The sequence below is a fragment of the Mustelus asterias genome, chromosome 25 (assembly GCF_964213995.1).
Source record: "Mustelus asterias chromosome 25, sMusAst1.hap1.1, whole genome shotgun sequence".
Taxonomy (NCBI): domain Eukaryota; kingdom Metazoa; phylum Chordata; class Chondrichthyes; order Carcharhiniformes; family Triakidae; genus Mustelus; species Mustelus asterias.
This window is the reverse complement of record NC_135825.1, coordinates 20,846,877-20,861,802: the sequence shown is the minus strand read 5'-3', so window position 1 is coordinate 20,861,802 and position 14,926 is coordinate 20,846,877. Positions and strand designations below refer to the sequence as shown.

At 45.8% G+C, this 14,926-nt stretch overlaps 1 protein-coding gene across 1 annotated transcript in view; it reads right to left on the bottom strand.

Moving 5' to 3' along the window:
* LOC144511734 (sushi, von Willebrand factor type A, EGF and pentraxin domain-containing protein 1-like) overlaps positions 1 to 14,926 on the bottom strand; it is a 398,606-nt gene that overhangs the window by 327,102 nt on the left and 56,578 nt on the right. The gene's annotated exons all lie outside the window — the stretch shown is intronic.

The window sequence follows — 14,926 nt, the reverse complement described above, 5'->3', positions numbered from 1 at the left end:
CAAAAAGTGACTTCATCAGTCCCATCCCATGCCATCCATTCATTGGGAATGACAATGGGTCACTTAACGAATTACCTCTTCATTCTAGTTCAGAACATTGGGAGAATTCTACAACTATGGATTCAAAATAAGTGGCAGTAGAGGGGACATGAGGATTAACTTTTTTACCCAAAGGGTGTTGGGTGTCTGCCCAAGTTGGTGGTGGAGGCAGAGACCCAACACCCTTTGGGTAAAAACCTTAAGTGCTGTAAACAACAGGGCTATGGGCTGGGTCCTGGAAGGTGAGATTAGAAATGGCACCTGGGTGTCCTCAGTTTGGTATAGACAAGATGGACCAAATGACCTCAATCTGTGCTGTCACATTTCTATGGGGCTGAAGCTTCCCAAATTTGGCTAAGTGTCATTTTCGGCATGGTAACCTGAGTGAATTTTGCTGGTATTGTCAGCGAGACCTAGACTGGAAGCACTTGAAAAGAAAATTCACAAGAAAAACACCGTACTCATGGCTCTATGCATCTGATTCACCTGCACTAGGGTCATCTGAACAAGTCAATACATTTAAACAGCTACGCAGTGCTGGAAAAAAATGAATGATCTCTCCTTTCTTTTTGTCTTCTCTCACCCCTTTCCCACTCACACACTCCTCACTCACTCACATAATTCACACACACACACACACTCTTCACTGACTCACTTATACACACACTCACACTCACAACCCTCACACTCTTCACACACTCTCCTTACTCATATATGGGTGACTGTGCAGAGTTTGCAAATTCTCCTCGTGTCGGGTGCTCTGGTTTCCTCGCACAGTTTAAAGGTGTGTCGGTTTGATGGATTGGCCATGCTAAATGCATGGATTATCCATGCTACGTGCATGGATTATGGAGATAAGGCCGGTGGGGGGGCGGGGGGGAGGAGACTGGAGACTGGGGTGTTCAGGTAAGATGCTCTTTTGAAGAGTGGGTGCAGACTCGATTGGCCTCCTTATATGGATTCTATTGGTTCCATAAATAGTCTCAGTGATGATTAGGATTGGAACTCAAAACTACAGTGACTTTCACAGCCAAGCATAGTGTGAATGACTGAAGAATGCCAGAGAGGCAACTGTAGCTTTTTTTTTGCAGACGTCAGTAACAATCACCTTCACCCATTTTAATCTCAAACTCTCCCAGAGAAGTTGCCTCCATTAACTTTTGCCGAGCTTTTTTAAATAATTGGCACACACAGCCTTCTTTGCAGATTATCCTCCAACACAACATTCTCCAAAATCCTCACATTAAGCCATGCAAGTGCATACGGTGGCACAGCGCGAGGGACTTGGGTTCGATTCCGGCTTCGGGTGATATCTGTGCAGAGTTTGCATGTTCTCCTTGTGTCTGCGTAGGTTTCCTTTGGGTGCTCTGGTTTCCTCCCACAGTCCAAAGATGTGCAGGTTAGATGGATTGGCCATGCTAAATGCTTGGGGCTATGGAGGTAAGACAGGGGGGTTGGGGGCAGTAAGAGTGGGGATGTTCAGGTAAGATGCTATTTTGAAGAGTGAAGACTGGGTGCAGACTGGATTGGCCTCTTTCTGCATTATAGGGATTCTATTGGTTCCATAAATAGTCTCAGCAACAATTAGGAATGTAACTAAAAACTACAGTGACTTTCACAGCCAGGCACAGAGTGAATGACTGAAGAATGCCAGAGTGGCAAGTGGAGGTTTTTTTTACAGACATCAGTAATAATCATTTTTCTGATGTTTAGTAACAGCTCCACAATTAATATATAAAGTCTGGCAATCTGGCATCAGAAATCCCAAGAGAAATGGAGATGATTGGGGGTATTTCCTCAGCATACATACGAACACTGACTCCATATTGGAGAAGGAGCAGTCCATAAATAAGGAAAGTTAAGGAAAGTCGGATTTAGTTTTAATACTGCATATGATTAAGCCAGACCAGTAACGAGAAACAGAAAATTCTGGAAATACTCAGTATCTGTGGAGAGAAACAAAGTTATAGAGTCATAGAGGTTTACAGCATGGAAACAGGTCCTTCCATGCCACCCTTTCTTTTTTAAAACCCCGAAGCTAATCCCAATTGCCCGCATTTGGCCCATATCCCTCTATACCCATTGAACCCATGTAACTGTCTAAATGCTTTTTAAAAGATAAAATTGTACCCGCCACTACTACTACCTCTGGCAGCTTGTTCCAGACACTCACCACCCTCTGTGTGAAAAAATTGCCCCTCTGGACACTTTTGTATCTCTCCCCTCGCACCATAAACCTATGCCCTCTAGTTTTAGACTCCCCTACCACTGGGACAAGATATTGACTGTCTACCTTGTCTATGCCCCTCATTATTTTTTAGACCTCTATAAGGCTACCCCTCAGCCTCCTACGTTTCAGAGAAAAAAGTCCCAGTCTATTCAGCCTCTCCTTACAACTCAATCCATCAAGTCCCAGTAGCATCCTAGTAAATCTTTTCTGCACTCTTTCTAGTTTAATAATATCCTTTCTATAATAGGGTGACCAGAATTTCACACAGTATTCCAAGTGTGGCCTCACCAATGTCTTGTACAACTTCAACAAGACATCCCAACTCCTGTATTCAATGCTCTGACTGATGAAACCAAGCATGTCGAATGCCTTCTTCACCACTCTGTCCACCTGTGACTCCACTTTCAAGGAGCTATGAACATGTACCCCTTGATCTCTTTGTTCTGTAACTCTACCCAACACCCTACCATTAACTGAGTAAGTCCTGCCCTGTTCAATCTACCAAAATGCATCACCTCGCATTTGTCTAAATTAAACTCCATCTGCCATTCGTCAGCCCACTGGCCCAATTGATCAATATCCCGTTGCAATTGGAGATAATTTTCTTCACTGTCCACTATGCCACCAATCTTGGTGTCATCTGCACTTACTAACCATGCCTCCTATATTCTCATCCAAATCATTAATATAATGTCAAATAACAATGGGCCCAGCACTGATCCCTGAGGCACACCACTGGTCGTAGGCCTCCAGTTTGAAAAACAACTCTCTTCAACCACCCTCTGGCTTGTGTCAAAAAGCCAATTTTGTATCCATTTCGATACCTCACCCTGGATCTCGTGAGATTTAACTTTATGCAACAACCTACCATGCGGTACCTTGTCAAAGGCCTTACTAAAGTCCATGTAGACAACATCAACAGTACTGCCCTCAACTACCTTCTTGGTTGCCCCTTCAAAAAACTCAATTAAATTTGTGAGACGTGATTTTCCACTCACAAGGCCATGCTGACTGTCCCTAATCAGTCCTTGCGTCTCTAAATGCCTGTGGATCCTATCTCTCAAAATACCTTCCAACAATTTACCCACCACAGATGTGAGTCTCACTGGCCTGTAGTTCCCAGGCTTTTCCCTGCAGCCCTTTTTAAACAAAGGCACAACATTTGCCACTCTCCAATCTTCAGGCACCTCACCCGTGACTATCGATGATTCAAATATCTCGGCTAGGGGACCCGCAATTTCCTCCCTAGCCTCCCACAACATCCTGGGATATACTTCATCAGGTCCCGGGGATTTATCTACCTTGATGCGCTTTAAGACTTCCAGCACCTCCTTCTCTGTAATATGTACACTCCTCAAGACATCACTATTTATTTCCCCAAGTTCCCTAACATCCATGCTTTACTCAACAGTAAATACTGATGACAAATATTCATTTAGGATCTCACCCATCTCTTGTGGATCTGCACATAGATGACCTTGTTGATCCTTAAGAGGCCCTACTCTCTCCCTTGTTACTCTTTTGCCCTTTATGTATTTGTAGGAGCTCTTTGGATTCGCCTTTGCCTTATCTGCCAAAACAATCTCGTGTCCCCTTTTCGCCCTCCTGATTTCTCTCTTAACTCTACTCCTACACCAACTATACTCTTCAAGAGATTCACTTGATCCCAGCTGCCTATGCATGTCATGTGCCTCTTTCTTCTTCTTGACCAGGGCCTCAATATCTCGAGTCATCCAGGGTTCCCTACTTCTGCCAGCCTTGCCCTTCACTCTAAGAGGAATGTGTTTACCCCGAACCCTGGTTAACACACTTTTGAAAGCATGCCACTTACCAGACGTCCCTTTGCCTTCCCACAGACTCCCCCAATTAACTTTTGAAAGTTCCTGCCTGATACCATCAAAATTGGCCTTGCCCCAATTTAGAATTTTAACTTTTGGGACAGACCTATCATTCTCCAGAGCTATCTTAAAACGAATAGAATTATGGTCACTGGTCCCAAAGTGATCCCTCACTAACACTTCTGTCACCTGCCCTTCCTTATTTCCCAAGAGGAGGTCAAGTTTTGCCCTCTCTCTAGTCGGGCCATCCACATACTGAATGAGAAATTCCTCCTGAACACACTCAACAAATTTCTCTCCATCCAACCCTCTAATACTATGGCTGTCCCAGTCAATGTTGGGAAAATTAAAATCTCCGATTATTACAACCCTATTTTTCTTGGAGCTATCTGTAATCTCCTGACATAGTTGCTCCTCAATTTCCCGCTGACTATTTGGGGCCCTATAGTACAACCCTATCAAAGTGATTTCCCTCTTCTTAGTTAATGTTTAAGATCATTAATCTCGACCTTTCACCAGGTGTTCAAGGAAAGCTTGGAATCAGATGCCTTAAGCATTTTGATTTGATTTGATTTATTATTGTCACATGTACTAGCATACAGTGAAGAGTATTGTTTCTGTGCACTATACAAACAGAGCATACAGATCATAGAGAAGGTAAAGAGAGAGTGCAGAATATTGTAGTGTCACAATGATAGCTAGAGTGGAGAGAAAGATCAGCTTAATGTAAGGTAGGTCCATTTAAAAGTCTGTTGGCAGCAGGGAAGAAACTGTTCTTGAGTCGGTTGGTACGTGACCTCAGACTTTTGTATCTTTTTCCCGATGGAAGATGGAGGAAGAGAGAATGTCAGGGGTGCATGGGGTCCTTAATTCTGCTGGCTGCTTTGCCGAGGCAGCGGGAAGTGTAACTAGAGTTAATGGATGGGAGGCTGGTTTGTGTGATGGTTTGGGCTATATTCACGACCTTTTGCAGTTTCTTGCGGTCTTGGGCAGAGCAGGAGCCATATCAAGCTGTGATACAACCAGAAAGAATGCTTTCTATGGTACATCTGTAAAAGTTGGTGAGAGCCGTAGCTGACATGCCAAATTTCCTTCGTCTTCTGAGAAAGAAGAGGCGTTGGTGGGCTTTCTTAACTCTAGTGTCGGCATGGGGAGGGGACCAGGACAGGTTGTTGGTGATCTGGACACCTAAAAACCTGAAGCTCTCGACCCTTTCTACTTCATCCCAATTGATGGAGATAGGGGCATGTTCACCTCTACGCTTCCTGAAGTCGATGACAATCTCCTTCATTTTGTTGACATTCAGGAAGAGATTATTGTCGCCACTCCCGTTCACCAGATCCTCTATCTCTTTTCTGTACTCTGTCTCATCATTGTTTGAGATACGACCCACCACGGTGTTGTCATCAGTAAACTTGAAAATCAAGTTGGAGGGGAATTTGGCCACACAGGCATAGATGTATAAGGAGTATAGTAAGGGGCGGAGGACACAGCCTTGTGGGGCACCGGTGTTGAGGATGATCGTGGAGCAGGTGTTGTTGCCTATCCTTATTGTGGTCTGTGTGTTAGAAGTTCAGGATCCAGTCACAGAGGGAGGTGGCGAGGCCCAGGCCACGGAATTTGGAGATGAGTTCCATGGGAATAATGGTGTTGAAGGCTGAGCTGTAGTCAATAAATAGGAGTCTGACCTAGGCGTCCTTGTTATCTAGGTGTTCCAGCATTTAGTGCAGGGCCAGGGAGATGGTGTCTGCTGTGGACCTGTTGTGGTGGTAGGCAAACTGTAGTGGATCCAGGCAGTCCAGGAGGCTGGAATTGATTCGTGCCATGACTAGCCTTTTGAAGCACTTCATAATGATGGATGTCACAGCCACCGGACAATAGTCATTAAGGCACGCTGCTTGTCTTTTCTGAGGTACCGGGATGCTGGTCGTCTTCTTAAAGCAGATACGGACCTCAGATTGTTGTAAAGAGAGGTTGAGGATTTCTGCAAATACCCCCGCCAGCTGATCCACGCAGGATACGCGTACTCCATCCGGGCCAATCGCTTTCTGTGGGTTGACCTTCGAGAAAGCTGCTCTGACATCTGCAATGCTGACCCCAGATACGGGTTCATCCGGGGCTTCCAGGGTGGAGGGCATGCTTTCGCTGACCTCTTGCTCAAAACGGGCGTAGAATGCATTGAGCTCATCAGGAAGGGGTGCGTTGGTGCTGGCGATTTTACATGCCTTCATTCTGTAGCCTGTTTTGTCTTGCAGACCTTGCCCTAGTTGGCAGGGGTCTGTGTGGCTAGCCTGGGACTCTAGCTTGGTCCGGTGCTGTCTTTTGGCATCTTTGATGGATCTCCTTAGATTGTATCTGGCTTTTTGCATAGCTCAGGGTCACCTGACTTGAACGCGTCAGACCTGGACTTCAGCAAGCAGTGGATATCCCTGTTCATCCATGGTTTCTGGTTGGGGAACATGTGGATTTGCTTCTTTGGCACACAATCTTCTCCACACTTACTAATGAAGTAAGTTACTGTAGTGGCGTACTCGTTCAGGTTGGTCGCAGAGTTTTTAAGTACTGACCAGTCCATTAACTCCAAGCAGTCCTGTAGGAGATCATCCAATTCCTCAGCCCAACATTGCATGACTTTCTTTGGTGAATTCTCCGACTTCTGTTTTTGCTTGTCAGCCAGGAACAGGAGCACAGCCTTGTGGTCTGATTTGCCAAAGTGTGGGCGGGCAATAGAGCAGTAGGCATGTTTGATATTTGTGTAGCAGTGGTCTAGGATGTTTGGGCCTCTGGTGGAACAGGAGACATGTTGGCGGTAACTTGGTAGTACACTCTTGAGCTTGGCCTGATTGAAGTCCCCGGCCACAATGAACAAGGCCTCAGGATGTTTCATCTCAAGGCTATTCATAGTGGTGTATCTTCATCCAGCGTCATCTTCATGTCCGCATGGGGTGGGATATAAACTGCCGTCAGGATAACGGAGGTGAACTCCTGCGGAAGCTAGTAGCGGCAACATTTTGGCGTCATCTATTCTAGGTCTGGGGAGCAGAAACTTGCCAGTGTTGCTACATCTAGGCACCATGAGGTGTTGGTTAGGAAGCAGACCCACCTCCCCTAGCCTTGCTTGAGGCCGCTGTATGGTCCATTTGATGGATTAAGAAGCCCTCTGGTTGTAGGGTGCAATCCAATGAAGCAGTAGTGAGCCATGTCTCCATGAAACAGAGTACACAACAGTCCCTCAATTCTCTTTGGAAAATGAGTCTGGCTCTAAGCTCGTCTAGCTTGTTTTCCAGAGATTGGACATTTGCAAGCAGTAAGCTGGGGAGGGGAGCATTGGGACCGCGTTGTTTTACTCTCACTTGCAGGCCTGCACATGTTCCACGCTTCCTGGAGTGTCTGTTTCTTTTCAAGCCTGGAGATGGTGAGAGTAGTTTGCGGTGTTATGGGTATAGTTGTGTCCAATGAGGTTCTTCGCTCTGGTCGGTGTGTGGATGGAGGATTTGTTATGTTGCTTGTGGCTCCTGTGTCGGTCGATGGGTCTGCGCGTTCGGTTGTCCGGGTCGCTCTCGGGTTGCAGTTTGGCTTCGCCGGTCGGTCGATATCCAGACCACGCTCCGTCGTGGACAGGTCGAAGGCCGGTAAGTGGATGATGTCCCTGGGGTCGCGGGTGAGCCGGTGGTCGGGCCCATGTGTTGGGGTCCGTTGGGTCACTGCCAGGTCAGGGTCTTCCTTCGGAGGTCGGAGGATCTCTAGATCTGCAAGTAAATTTAAAAGTGAATTTAAAAGCAACTTACGTTTCCTGGTATTCCAAGCTCAGCATCGGTAAAAAGCGACTTTAACATTGTTCAAAACTAAACCTGGGGAGGCAATGCCCAGTGGTATTATTGCTAGACTGTTAATCCAGAAACTCAGTTAATGTTCTGGGGACCCAGGTTTGAAACCCACCACAGCAGATGGTGGAATTTGAATTCCATTTTTAAAAATCTGGAATTAAGAATCTATTCATGACCATGAAACCATTGTCAATTGTTGGATAAACCCATCTGGTTCACTGATGTCCTTCAGGGAAGGAAATCTTTAACTGGTCTGGCCCACATGTGACTCCAGAGCCACAGCAATGTGGTTGACTCAGGCAACAAGGGATGGGTAATAAATGCTGACCAGCCAGCGACACCCATGTCCCACAATGAATAAAAAAATTGGAATTGGCATCAAAGTAGCAGCATGAGAGTATCATACTCCACTTGGTCAGGGGACTCAGACTCAAGGGGCACGATCTTACTGGCGGTTCACGCCCCACCATCTCTGCAAGCAAGGACAGAGACTTTGGCGCTAAGCCAAATCTCCATTTACTGCAGCGGGAGCAGAAAGTCCCGCCGGCATGAACAGCCAAGACTCATGTTCCACTCCCACCAATTATAGAGTCAGGTCAAAGTCAAACTGCTTCCATCAATCTCAACACTTGGACTTTAAATTCACCTTCATACAAAAGCACAAATCAGAAAGGCCAATACTGCAGGCACGACAGGTGGAAGATATAGACTGATATTGTTACTGACAAATGTTAATTCAGTTCTGCTGAGACCCTGCTGCCATTGACATTAACACCAAACCCTACATTGGGTACAGAGGGCAGAGCTGCTCTGTCCCATTGACATTAACACCAAACCCTACACTGGGTACAGAGGGCAGAGCTGCTCTGTCCCATTGACATTAACACCAAACCCTACACTGGGTACAGAGGGCAGAGCTGCTCTGTCCCATTGACATTAACAGCAAACCCTACACTGGGTACAGAGGGCAGAGCTGCTCTGTCCCATTGACATTAACACCAAACCCTACACTGGGTACAGAGGACAGAGCTGCTCTGTCCCATTGACATTAACACCAAACCCTACACTGGGTACAGAGGGCAGAGCTGCTCTGTCCCATTGACATTAACACCAAACCCTACACTGGGTACAGAGGGCAGAGCTGGTCTGTCCCATTGACATTAACACCAAACCCTACACTGGGTACAGAGGGCAGAGCTGCTCTGTCCCATTGACATTAACACCAAACCCTACACTGGGTACAGAGGACAGAGCTGCTCTGTCCCATTGACATTCACACCAAACCCTACACTGGGTACAGAGGGCAGAGCTGCTTTGTCCCATCCAGCAAATCTGCCCCATCACTGATCTGAAACCATCGCTGAGAAGCAGCAATGAAAAGCAATGAATTACCCGTGACCCGGGCCACCCAGATGGCCAATAGAGCGAGGATCAGTCTCTCCGACATTCCCCAATTCTCTTGATCTCTAATCTTCCAGGAAACTTTCCCTCGGCCGGGGCCGAGAATTTGAAGAAAAATCGAGAATGTTCCCTCCCGTTCGTCTTCAATTCGGTTTGTTTGTCTTCTCCGAAAGTGGCGAGGCTCCCGCATCCATCAATGTGCCGATGTTTTATTGATCTCTCGGTCTCTCTGCGCCCCGCGGGTCCGTTAATTTTCCGTTGGACTTTCACTTCCCGCGTGCCAGGAACTTCCCGCCATTTTCCCGGCAGTTGCCGCGCATGCGTGGTCGCAACCTGCCACCGTGCTCTGCGCATGACTCATGTGGACGAAGCCCCAGCCAACTCCATCAGCTGCTTTCTCTTTGATGTACTACCCTTCAGAATAATTTGTGCAATTTTTTTCAACCACTCCCCTTATCCTCCTCCTTGTCAACCAGTCTTCTCATCACTTTCTGGGCAGAGGAGTTTCTTTTTAACCCTCCATTTGATCAACCAAACCCCTTTGGAAACACATGTGCACAGCATCAACCACATTACCTTCCTCAACCCTTTCTGTTCCCCTTTATCTTTTTTTAATTCATTCATGGGACATGGGCATAGCTGGCTGGCCAGCATTTATTGCCCAACTCTTGTTGCCCAAGGGCAGTTGAGAATCAACCACATTGCTGTAGTTTTGGAGTCACATGTGAGCCAGACCAGGTAAGAATGGCAGATTTCCTTCTGCAAAGGATATTAGTAAACCAGATAGGTTTTTCCAACAATTGACAATGGTTTCATGGTCATCAATCGACACTTAATTCCAGATTTTTTTTTATTGAATTCAAATTGCACCACCTGCTGTGGTGGGATTCAAACTCAGGTCCTCAGAACATTCGCTGAGTTTCTGGATTAATAGACTAGCGATAATACCACTAGGCCATTATCCTCCTCCTTATCACAAAAATCAAATATGATGAACATGATTTGATTGATTGATTGATTATTATCGCATGCATTGGAATACAGTGAACCGATTTACCCTTAAATCCATGCTTCATCCATATTTGTACAAGTCACTGGTGACTTTATTCTGGATTATCTTTTCGAAAAGCTTTCCCACCACTGAGATCAAACGGACTAGCCCGTATTTGGTGGATGTATCCAATACCTTTTTGTAATAAGGAAGTAACATTTGCAATTCTCCAGTCATCTGGCATCAACCCTATAAAGAGAATTGGAAGATTAAGGATGGCAGACTGCTGTAGTTGCTTCCATCAAGACCGTGAGAGAGCATGCAGCTCTAAAGTCTCTTCAGTCTATCAGCGGACGTAGACACTTCTAAGACGGGTCAGGGATTGAGAGAGTAAGGAGAGCTAAAAGGGGTCACGAAAAATCATTGGCCAGCAGGATTAAGGAAAATCCCAAGGCTTTTTATACACATATAAAAAGCAAGAGGATAGCCAGGGAGAGGGTTGGCCCACTCAAGGACAGGGTAGGGAATCTATGCATGGAGCATGAGGAAATAGGCGAGGTATTAAATGAGTACTTTGTGTCAGTATTCACCAAAGAGAAGGACTTGGTGGATGATGAATCTGGGAAAGAGTGTGTAGATAGTTTGAGTCATGTTGAGATCAAAAAGGAGGAGGCATTGGGGTTCTTGAGAAACATTAAGGTAGACAACTCCCCAAGGCCTGATGGGATATACCGCAAAATACTGAGAGAGACAAGGGAGGAAATTGCTGGGGCCTTGAGAGAAACCTTTGTATCCTCAGTGGCAACAGGGGAGGTCCCAGAGAATTGGAGAATAGCAAATGTTGTTCCTTTGTTTAAGAAGGGTAGCAAGAATAATCCAGGTAATTACAGGCCGGTGAGCCTTACATCAGTGGTAGGGAAATTATTGGAGAGGATTCTTCGAGACAGGATTTACTCCCACTTGGAAATAAGTGGACGTACTAGTGAGAGGCAACATGGTTTTGTGAAAGGGAGGTCATGTCTCACTAACTTGATTGAGTTTTTCGAGGAAATGACGAAGATGATTGATGAGGGTAGGGCAATGGATGTTGTCTACATGGACTTTAGTAAGGCCTTTGACAAGGTCCCTCATGGCAGACTGGTGCAGAAGGTGAAGTCGCTTGGGATCAGAGGTGAGCTGGCAAGGTGGATACAGAACTGGCTCGGTCATAGAAGACAGAGGGCAGAGGGTAGCATTGGAAGGGTGTGTTTTTGAATGGAGGGCTGTGGCAATTGTAAGTTTCAGGGCAATCCTCCATATTTTAAAAGGACTCAGGAGAAACCTGACAGTTTAAAAGTGGCCAACTCTGGCTGCTGGCTGATAAAAACCTCCCAGAAAGCTCGGCAGGACAAACATAACCTGCCTGTGGACTGTGCTAAGAAAAGGGTGTGAGCCCCCTGAATATACAAGTGGCCAGAAAGGCAGACACACCAGTGATCTAATCATCAGAAAGATAAAGGGAGATGGAGACCAGCAGACGAACAGTAAACAGACCAGCAGGGAGACAATGGCCACGGAAATCGGCCCATCCACAGAAGACAAGAAGACCCATCCCACTAATGGGATACGGAGGAGCATTAAGCAGACATTAAAATAACAACCCACGGGGGTCAAAGCAGTTCCAGCCTTTTGTGTTTGGACTTAACTCAATTAAAACCGAGACTTCCGGTGATTGGGAGCCCATTGTCCTTGAAAGTCACCTGCGGGGGCAGGGAAGTTGGTTGTTTAATTGGGCTGAAGTTAAGATCAAGGGAGGCAGACAAGCAAGATGGAGCTCTCTTCCAGAATCGCAAGCTGATGTGCAGAGGTGAAGACCAACAGCAGCCCAGTTTTGACCGTGCACTAAGACATTCGAGCCCACCACTTTTTAGAATTGTGAGTATCCCAGCCAACCTTGTGAAGCTCCCGAGGATAGGATAGAGGTTGAGGCAAGGGGAGGGGTGATGTATTGTAATTTTAAAGTTCAGTAATCTTGTTTTGAACTGTGTAAAGTAAGATTTTACATTGTACCCGTTAGCTTTTCTCCCATAGTGATAGTATAAAGTATAAGTTTTATTCATGTGTGGCGGGGTATTCGAGAGGTTGATTCTATTGTTAAATAAATCACTGTAAGTTTTTGAAACTCGTTTGGAGTCCGTCTTGCCTTTGTTCTCTCATCAGCGCACTCTGACGAGGTCACAGTTTCAATATCCCTTACCATAAATCCGGAGTCTAGAACCGAGGGTGATCAGAGCGATTCGAACCCGCTCACTCAAGGGAGATTGCTGGTCAGGAGATAGAAAGGACAGAGTCTCTCTGTTCTCTCTCTTGGAGACCTACTTGAGTGGAGTGGGTGCAGGGTGGCCGTTGTCCCACCGACAAGGGAGAGAATCACTCAGGCCTTGGTGGCAGTTTTGGGATGGCTGTGTGATATAAGTATCAGGTTACCGGTCAGGTATAAACAGTGAGCCTGGTTCAGTGCTCTCTCCTGCGGAGTTGCCCCAGTGCAGCATTCCCCGGCCTTTGAAATTTCAAGGCCTGTAAGAGAGAGACACTTGCAGCTATCGGCAGACCCCCAAATACCTGTAAGTGGAGTAAAGAGAAAGATCCCGCTACACAAGTAGTGTTCCTCAGGGATCAGTGCTGGGACCTTTGCCGTTTGTAAGATATATAAATGATTTGGAGGAAAATGTAACTGGTTTGATTAGTAAGTTTGCGGACAACACAAAGGTTGCTGGATTTGCGGATAGCGATGGGGACCATCAGAGGATACAGCAGGATATAGATAGATTGGAGGCTTGGGTGGAGAAATGGCAGATGGAGTTTAATCCAGAAAGATTTGAGGTCATGTAATTTGGAAGGTCTAATAAAGATAGGAAATATACAGTAAATGGCAGAACCCTTAAGTGTATTGATAGGCAGGGAGATCTGGGTGTACAGGTACACAGGTCACTGAAAGTGGCAACGCAGGTAGAGAAGGTAGTCAAGAAGGCATACAGCATGCTTGCCTTCATTAGCCAGGGCATTGAGTTTAAAAATTGGCAAATTGTTGCAGCTTTATAGAACCCTAGTTAGGCTGCACTTGGATTACAGTGTTCAATTCTGGTCGCCACACTACCAGAAGGATGCGGAGACTTTGGAGAGGGCACAGAAAAGATTTACCAGGATGTTGCCTGATATGGAGGGCATTAGCTATGAGGAGAGGTTGGAGAAACTTGGTTTGTTCTCAATGGAACGACGGAGGTTGAGGGGCAACCTGATAGATGTCTACAAGATTATGAGGGGCATGGACAGATTGGATAGTCAGAAGCTTTTTCCCAGGGTGGAACAGTCAATTACTAGGGGGTATAGGTTTAAGGTGTGAGGGGCAAGGTTTAAGATGTATGAGGCAAGTTTTTTACACAGAGGCTGGTGGTGGCTGGAACTCGCTGTCGGGGGAGGTAGTGGAAGCAGATGCCATACTGTGTTTTAAGAGGCGTCTGGACAATTACATGAATAGCATGGGAATAGAGGGATATGGTCCCCAGAAGGGTAGGGGGTTTTAGTTCAATCAGGCAGCATGGTCGGTGCAGTCTTGGAGGGCCGAAGGGCCTGTTCCTGTGCTGTAATTTTCTTTGTTCTTTGTTCTGACCTCATCGAAAAATACACAATTCCAAAGTGGGTTGACCAGGTAGACACAGAGGTTATTTCCCTTAGCTGAGCAATCTAGAACATGGTGACACAGCTTCAGGATAAGAGGTAAAACATTTAGAACTAAGATAAGGAGAAATTTCTTTGCTCAAAAAGTTGAGCATGTTTGGAATTCACTACCTACTTGTGGATGTCCCATTGTTAAAATATATCTAAGGCTGAGATAGACAGATTTTTGGTCTCACAGTGATTCAAGATATATGGGAGCAGATGGAAAGGTGGAGGTAAGGCTGATGATCACCCATGATCATTTTGAATTGTGAAGCAAGCTGAAGAATCCCAATTTTCTAATCCCACTCCTATTTCTTATGTTTCTATGTTCTTAAAGTTCAAGGGATCAAGGAAAAAGACATGCTGAGAAGGCCTTCCCGGCTCACACCCATTTCAGACACAGGGCCTCCTACTTCAATGGCTGCAGTTAATTTGCCTCCATGAAACTGGCATTACCCCATCTGCTGTGAGAATCGCCCTTAATGGGGACTGTAATTATTTAATTTGTCCTGACACTGGAAAATATCCCCAGTGGCAAGATGGCACAGGACATCTGTCCTGATGTTTTACCAGGACAGTCCAGGAACATGAGATATACTCATCAGGAAACAATGAAGAGGCTTGATCATTTTTCTTTTGAAAGTGAAAGCTGAACGGTGACCTAATATAGATCTATAAAATTCTGAAAGGTTCTGATAGAACAAACACTTGTGGGGAAGAGCAAAATGAAAAGATAGTCACCAAGAAATCAAATAGGTAATTCAGAAGGAACTTCTTTATCCAGAGAATGGTCAGAATATTGAACTCACCATCGCTGGGGAGTGGTTGAATGAAACAGAGTAGATGCATTGAAGGGAAGCTTGATAAATATATGAAGGAAAATGGAAATGCAGGGTTACGC